Below are 8,781 nucleotides of genomic sequence, written 5' to 3'. Positions count from 1 at the left end.
GAGGGTCTCAAAATGGATCCAGAAAAGGTAAAAGCCATCTTAAAATAGCCTACTTCAAGGTTTTCTACTAAAGTAAGATCATTCCATGGTCTAGTTAGTTTTTACATAAAATTCATTAAGAGTTTCAGTGGCATATGTGCACCCCTAACTGAAACAATAAGGGGATATAGAAAAGAGTTCAAATGGACTACAACAACTACAAGGAGTTTTGAATTGTTGAAGAAGGTGACAGAGCAACCTATGTTGGCACTTCCAGATTTTAGTAAAGTGTTCCAGATAGATTGTGATGCTAGTGGCAGTGCTATTGGGGCTATATTGAGCCAAGAAGGTAAGCCTATTACATATTTTAGTGAAAAATTGAATAATGCAAAGAAGAAGTATTCTGTTTCTGACCAAGAGTTCTACACAATAGTTCAAGCCTTAAAGAAATGGAGGCACTATTTACTGCCAAAAGAATTTGTCTTGTATACTGGTCACCAGGCATTGTAGTACCTAAATAGCCAAGGTATTGAACTAGAGAAATATGAAGTGGGTAGAGTTCTTGCAGAGCCATACATTTGTGTTGAAACATAGAAGTGGAAAGTCTAATAGGGTTGCAGATGCATTGAGTAGGAGACAATTGTTGCTTACAGTAATGTAGGTTGAAGTGGTTGGGTTTGATGAACTCAAGCATTTGTACTTTGAGGATCCTGATTTTGCTGAAGCTTGGAAGGCTTGTAGAGAAATTGCTACTGTAGACAGAACTAGGTGGCTAGACTATTCAATTCAGAATGGTACGTTGTTCAAGGGCAGCCAATTATGCATTTCAAGGAGTTCCATGAGGGAAAACTTGATCAAAGAGAAACATAGTGGGGGAATGGTAGGACACTTTGGTTGAGATAAGACGATTTCCATTCTTAGAGAACATTATTTTTGGCCTCAATTGTCACAAGATGTGAAGAAATTTGTGCAGAGTTGTCAAGTGTGTCAAGTAGCCAAAGGATTTAGTCACAATACTAGACTTTATCAGCCATTGTCTATTCCATTAAAACCTTGGGAGGACATAAGTATGGATTTTGTTCTTGGATTTCCCAGGACACAAAGGGGTAATGACTCAATATTTGTGGTGGTTGATAAGTTCTCCAAGATTGCACATTTCATCCCATGCCACAAGACTCATGATGTTGTACATATTGTAGATTTGTTTTTCAGAGAGGTGGTGAGACTACATGGTTTGCCAAACAGTATTGTTTCTTATAGAGATACTAAATTTTTGGGGTATTTCTGGAGGACTTTATGGAAGAAGTTGAGGAAAAAATTGAAGTTCAGTTCCACACATCATCCGTAATATGATGGATAAACCAAAGTGGTAAATAGAAGTTTGGGAAATCTGCTAAGGTGTTTAGTGGGAGATAAGCCCAAGGGGTGGGATTTGATTCTACCACAAGTAGAATTTTCTTACAATAACTCTATAAATAGGAGTACTAGTAGATCACCATTTAGAATTGTTTATGGAAGTAACCCAAGGACTACACTAGAATTGAGGAAGATGGAGCAAGGAGAGAGGACAAGTGTAGAGGTAGAAGAATTTTCTGAACATATCAAGAGCCTACATGAGGAGGTCCATGCACACATTACCAAGATGAATCAACAATATAAAGCTAGGGCTGATCAAAGGAGGAGACATAAGAGTTTCAAGTAGGGGATATGGTTATGGTATACAAGTACGAAAGGAATGGTTTCCAATGGGTACTTACAAAAAGCTGAAGATGAAGAAATTTCGCCCCTATAAAATTTTGAAGAAACATGACTCGGGAAATGCATATGAGGTGGAGTTGCTAGATGGGATTCGTATTTCACCTATCTTCAACATTGCAGACTTAACATAATATCATGATGACGGCACAGATGAGGGTTTGATGCTGGAACCATGTCCAATCCCTAGTTCTAAGAAGGAGGAGATAGAAGAAATTTTGGATAGTTGAGTGGGCAGGAGTACCAAAAATAAGCAATATGAGGAGTACTTGGTGAAGTGGATAGGATGACCAATAGAGGACTCAACTTGGATATCAAAAGTGGAGGTTGCCCATTTGGGTTTTCCTCTACCATAAAGTGAAAGGGTCACTTTTCAATCTACCCTAGGTGTCTCTGATGTAGGAGCATCTAGTGGTGTAAGGGCAATCCTATATCACCCAAAAAAAATGCTTATAAATAGTTTCCATTTAATGTGTTTTCATTTTTGGATACCCATTTGGGTCAAATAAAGGTTCCAACTCTCACCGTTCCACTATTAGTGTTTTGGGTTAGAGTTTTTAAGCACCTTGAGATACGTGTAAATGCCAAAAAAATAGGACTATGTAATTGAGCCATAATTATGGTAAGTTAGAGGGTGTAAATAGGAGGGAAGGTTATATTTGTAATTTCTAGAACACTACAAAAAAAGAATCAAGTCAAAAGGCTTCACAGTTAGAAAGTTATTGCAATTTTTCGGTTCCTAGAGACCTCCTAAGAGTGCTTCAAATTCAGATATGGGGCACTAAATGGCCTCGTACAGGGTCAAAAAATGGGGGACGAGTGAAGCTAGTCCATAGGGCTATAGAGTGCTTTGAGAGCTTTTCAGAAATGTAAAAGGTTTGTCAATCGGAGCTACGGTTCAAAAGTTGCCTCTCGAAAGTTCAACTACTGTTTTTGGATTTTTCTAATTTTACACCAACTTCTAACATGATTTCTAGAACCTTTTGTTTTGGCGATGGATGCCAACCAACATATTCTAGAATGTATTCCTAACCCTAAACCATTTGCGGCTTATTTAAGAACATTTCTGGCATTGTAAAAGAAACACTTAGTGGAGTTGGAGAGAAGGTACTATGTGGAGGATTTCTTTCTCTAGAATCATATTATTGTAAGCCCATAGGGCAGTTTTCATTGATAATAATATTTTCCCTTTTCCTATGTGTTCATTCTAGTCTTTGGTTGCATCTCCATCAAGGAGTATCCTAAGAATTGCTAGAACACTTGGGGAAATTATTAGCGTGATTTTCATGTTTCATTCATGATTTTGTTTGTCATTGATGTCAACATAACATTATTTCTATGAAGACTGGTCGAGTAGAAGACATAGAACAAGGTCATATAGATTGTGTATTGATGATCAGGTCAAGAACAATTAGACATGTATTCTACATTGTATCCTAATGACATGGATAAATATGCATATAGAGAGTCAAAGACATGCATAAGATATGATTGACTTACAAAAGATGGTAAGCAAGCAAAGTATCTAATAAGTGGTTTCTAATGATTGATTTGTATCTCTTTACCGAGATAGAATCATGATGAGCATAGTTAGATAGTTAGTGATAGTGCACAACCTGATGATGACATCAGCGAGCACACAAGGTCTAAGGTTGCATGTGTGGAGAGTTTTAAAGACTGAGTCGACAATAATTTGGAATTGCAAAAAGATGTAATGTTTTGTAATATCTTAATGAGGACCCATTATAATTAATTGAGAAATCCTCAACGCCAGCTCAAGGAATTGTTTTGAGGATATGGTACAAAGGAAGGTTATTCTCCTTACAGTAATGTAAGTAATAAAGTGCATTCAAGTGTGTGATAGCAAATTATTTGGTAAATGCGAGTAAGTGATCCAAGGGATTATTGGATGTGAAATTGGTGACTTGGTATCTAGATTAGAAGAGAAGTCTAGCTAGAGGGCAAAGAAGGAGCTATAAATTTCTATTATTCTACAAGGAATAATAAAAAGATCAATTAGATATTGAGTTTAGTGCTCTTTCCCCTAAAGTTGTTTGGATAGTGAGTCCATTTGCCTTTTACAACTCCTAACAGGGTTGACACAACTCTTAACAGGGTTGGAATCTCCTAACAGGGATTCAAAGTCTCCTAATATTGACTGATATGTATTGAATGTATTTCATTGGCTCCTAAAAATTTCCATCCTCTAACAAGGAACATTTATATTAGTACATCATTTTTTGGGTACCATCCCCACTAGGGTTTTTCCTCTGATCAAAGGCTTCCCTAGTTAACATATCTAGTGTTATTGTGTATGAGTGTCTCATTATGGTTGCTTAATATATTGTTCACATGCTTAAGGATAAATAAGTTTGATGAATGTTTTAATAGTTGGATAACTAATTCAACCCCTCCCCCTCTCAATTATCTTGGTAGGCTTTACTTTCTAACATAATCTTGAAAGGGTTATTAAGATCGAGACATGTTTAGATAAAAAAATCACTAAACTTCTTGAATTCTTTGATATCTTTGCTTGGATGTATTTAGACATGCCTTAGATTGATCTTAAGATTTCTAGTCACAATATAGTTCTCAAACCAAATGCTAAACCTATTAAATAGAAGATTTGTAAGATGAATCCTAATATCACACTTCTGGTTAAGGCACATATAGAGAAACTATTGGATGCCAATTTTGTATGTCCTATATATTATTCCCCTTGGATATATATATCTAGCATTGTGGCTATTTCTATGGGAGAAAATAAGATAAGGATGTGTATTGACTTTTGAGACTTAAACAAAGCCTCCTTGAAGGATGATTTTTCCTTGCCTAGCATTGACATGGTAGTAGACTCCATGACAAGACATGCATTATTATATTTCATGGATGGATTCTCTAGGTATAATCAGTTTTTGATTCGTCCTTTGGGAACCCTTTGTTTTGTGATGATGTCATGTGGATGAAGGAATGTAGGTGCTACTTATGAATGAGATATGAAATTGATATTTCATGATTACATTCATATGATCCTTGAATATTATGTAGACAAAATTTTGGATAAATTTGTGAATTGAAGTGAATATGTTTGTACTCTTAGAAAAATCTTTGAAAGGATACAAAAATATTATGCTCTAAATATATTGGTGTTTTGAAACAAGGACGGTTCCAAATTACCTCGATGAGAATACAATACATCTAGGGGCAGCTAACTCCCATTTTCAACATACTGTACTAGGACAACTATAAGGCTAGACCCTTCTTCTACTTTAGGCTTTGCAAAACCTAGGCAGGTGGACATAAGATTCAATTTATATGGTACCAATGCTAAAACATATTCTTGAATCTAACAAAGCAGATAAAAACCCTTAATCTCCTATACTTATACAATAACAAAGATATGTAGTAGCAAATTGTAACTCTATGAAATCCACAAGCTGAGTGAGGGCATCCTTTTCAACTCTTCAACATGAAAGGGAAAGATATTTGATTAATGATGTTGAAAATCAACAAAAACCCCAAATATGCAGCAGTAAGAACAAATGATCCTATAGCTGATTAGTGCCTTATCTATTGGTCAATTCCATGAATTAAACACATACATCTGTGATATCAATGACGTATTCCATGCACCAAGATACCAGATCTGCCTAATCACTTTGTGAATCAGAGATCAATATTCATAAAGACCTCATTCTTATGAAATATCTTTTTCAAATAACCAACAAGCCTATCAAACATGTCAAGCCTTTACTTGGTTCTTTGTTCCAACAACAAAACATATCAGACATACAACCTGAAAGGGATGCAAGTGGGTCTCAATTCTTTGTCTGTAAACCAAATAAGATTGCAAATTATAGAGATATGAGATGAGAATCTGAATGAAACTAAGAGATTCTTTCTCTTTTGTATTCATTTCTTTGAAACTATACATTTAGATGCATGAAATTGGAAACATAAAAACAACTAATAGATTAAAACTAGCTATATTATCTTCACTGCTGTTGTTCATACAAGAGAAATATGTTGAAGAATAATGGTGGAATCACAGTTCTAGAACCAACAGTGAGGTATGACACTAAAAATTTCTAACCCTTACAATGGACGAGAAAGAGAAATATATAGACAAGGAATGAATTCCCAGATCTGATCTGAAGATGACATGTGTCCAATTGAAATTCCATCCTCTGTAGTTGTAAAACCTCTTTCATCTTTCTACCCATTTTATCTAATTTAGTTTTCATCATTATTTTGTAACAAACTTGGAAATATCTCTTCTCAATGATGAAAACCCTTATGCAACCCAAAATATCTAAAATGCATAATGGAAAGCTAATAAAATATGTATTTAACTATCTTGGAGGTGACCAAACTTGACCCTAAATACACTTTTACCATGTTTTATCCACATTTAGCTCATTACCCTACTAGAAATTAGTTTTGAACTTTGATACTTGAATGTGGTTGCAAGTTGAGAATTTGGGAGAAAATCTTGAGTAACTTGAATAGACAGCTTCCTGTGCCAAAAAAAACTCTAGAATTGGAAAGTTCGTCTTCTCCCAATTCTGGCGACATATAATATGCCTGTACTAGTATACTGAAAACTCTCAGAAAGTCATTTTGAAAAATATACCTCCCCGCTATGGCTCTTTGTCTGTACTTTCATTTTTTCAAAAATTTAAAATACCCTAATGTTCAAACTTTAGCTTTAATCCATTTTTGAATTAAAAAAAATTGCGCATGCCCTTTTGATAAAACATTTAAAATAAATTTTTAAATCATTTTCCATTTTTGGCCCTACCCATGCATTTAGGGTCAACCCATGGTTTGACTTTTTGCCACGTGGTAGTATGCCATTGGCCAATGTTTGCCACTTCACCATCCACCAGGAGCCACATGTCACCTTATGATGGGCTGACATGTGGTGGCCATGTTTCACCTCCTTATTCACCCTCAAACTTCCATATCACCTCCATGTCACCACGCTAACTGGCCCCTGCCACATCACCTTTGACATGGGTCCACTGCCACATGGTACCCAGGAACTTTACTACTTTTCTTATCTTCCTCACAACTTTGTGGAGTGGTAATGCACCCATTGTCAGATTCTCCATGTGGCGCAATCCTGTGGATCTACCTCAGGCCCCACCACATCACTTCCTAAAATTTGTGCCAAGTGTCATAATTTGATTGATCCGATGGATGTCACATCACTAGCTGACATCATCCTTTTTCATCAATTTTTTTTTCCCTGAGGGCCCAACTAGCTGGGGTCCACCACGAAGAACTTGTGACTTCCAAAAGTCATTGTCTTGAAGACAACTAGTCTATTGTATGTTGGCAGTTTTAAAGACTAGAAGAAACTTCCACATTGTGAATGTGGGATTATGTTTTTTTAAAATTGTCTTCTCTCTGCTCATCTCGTGCAATCTCTTCCTTCTTTTGCATGGGTGTTTCTCTATTCTTTTCCCTTTAACGCTACTTGTGGTGCTAATACTTTGCTCAAGACGAGCCATGGGTAGAAAGATATCTTCTTTCATATCAAACTCAATAACCCACGGTGCTATACTTCTTGTACCACCAAAGAATTGATCTTTAGCTTTGTGAAATAGAGAGACAAATGGGAGTCTTGGACTATTGCTATATAAAGGCAATCTTCACTTGCGTGGGCTGCCTTTGACGTGCTTCATGAGTTTCTTCTCAATGCCTCATCCTTGCATACTGCGACTTCAACTCCTCATGCCACCTCCTCTATTTTGCATCTTCAAAGGCGTCTCCTTCTTGTGGCTTAGTTGACTCCTCCAACAACTTCTACTAAATCCCCCCATGCACATAGATGTAGGTTCTTTAAAACAACACGTTACTTCTACTGGGACAAAGATCCTTTGCTAGACAAAAGCATACATCTTTATGTATTGAAACATACATACTTTTGGAATGCAACTTCCTCTTTTTTCCCACCTCATGTGAATGTGGATGTCTCTTCCCTTCCCTTTCTTTCATTAAAATTGATGATTTATCTCTTCTATGTTGAATTCGAAATCCACTAGATGTAGAATCTTCAAGTTCTTGAGTAGTCAAATATTTAGATGCTTTACCAGATTTAAGCCAATGTGTAGTCAATACATTTGAATTTACTCCAACATTTGAGTCTAACATTTTCTTTGAAGGCCCCTACTTGATAACCAATGGAGGAGGTGGCCTTGAAGGTGGAGGAAGCATGCTAGGTTTTTTTCGGAGTTTAATTTCATCCATAGTAACTGATCTTTCAATTACTGTATTTGTGACCTTCTTAGACTTCTTTGAAGGAGGTAACCCACTTGTGCCTAGATTAGTAACATATGTAGAGTTTTTATGCAATGACTACTGATTCCACCTCAGAGAAAAAACTTTAGAAGATGAAGGAGGCTTGCTATGATCTCTAACAAAATTGCTAATCATAGAGTTCCTTTTTACAGATTTGTCTACCACCAACTCATTATTACCACTTGTATGAGGATTGTTGTTGTGACTTGTTTCTAATGGACTCTTAGCTACTCTAGACTTGTTCATTGGAGAAGAGGGTGCACATCCTATTGGTGGATATCCATCAAAAGTGTTGATTTCATCAATTCCTCTTGTACTATTGTCTAGAACTTTACTTTCCTTAGTGCTAATAGGAATAGATGATACATTCAATTGTTCTAAGGAATTAGATGCAATAGTAGATGTTGAATTTGATGACAAATCTGGATTTGGCACAACAAAATAATCCTTCAAAGGCTATTGAGAAGAAACAATGGATAACCAATGTTTTGGCCTGCTCTCTCCTCTTGACCATGATTTTTTGATGGAGAGCCCAAGAATAAAATCATCAAAGAATGAAGAAGGACCCTTCTGCCAGTAAAAGTTTGAACTTTAAAATTCATATGCACTTCAAAGTAATTATATGATTATAAAAAATTATAATACTTTGAAAACCTTCAAAACTTGCAATTCTAATCCTTCTGATGCAAATAGTCAGGCCCTCAAAGCGGGTCTAGCTAATTTTTTTTTGAATTCAAACAC

Source organism: Cupressus sempervirens, chromosome 1, assembly GCF_028749045.1.
Source record: "Cupressus sempervirens isolate cs-2001-9-10 chromosome 1, ASM2874904v1, whole genome shotgun sequence".
Lineage (NCBI taxonomy): Eukaryota > Viridiplantae > Streptophyta > Pinopsida > Cupressales > Cupressaceae > Cupressus > Cupressus sempervirens.
This window is presented reverse-complemented; position numbering follows the sequence as displayed.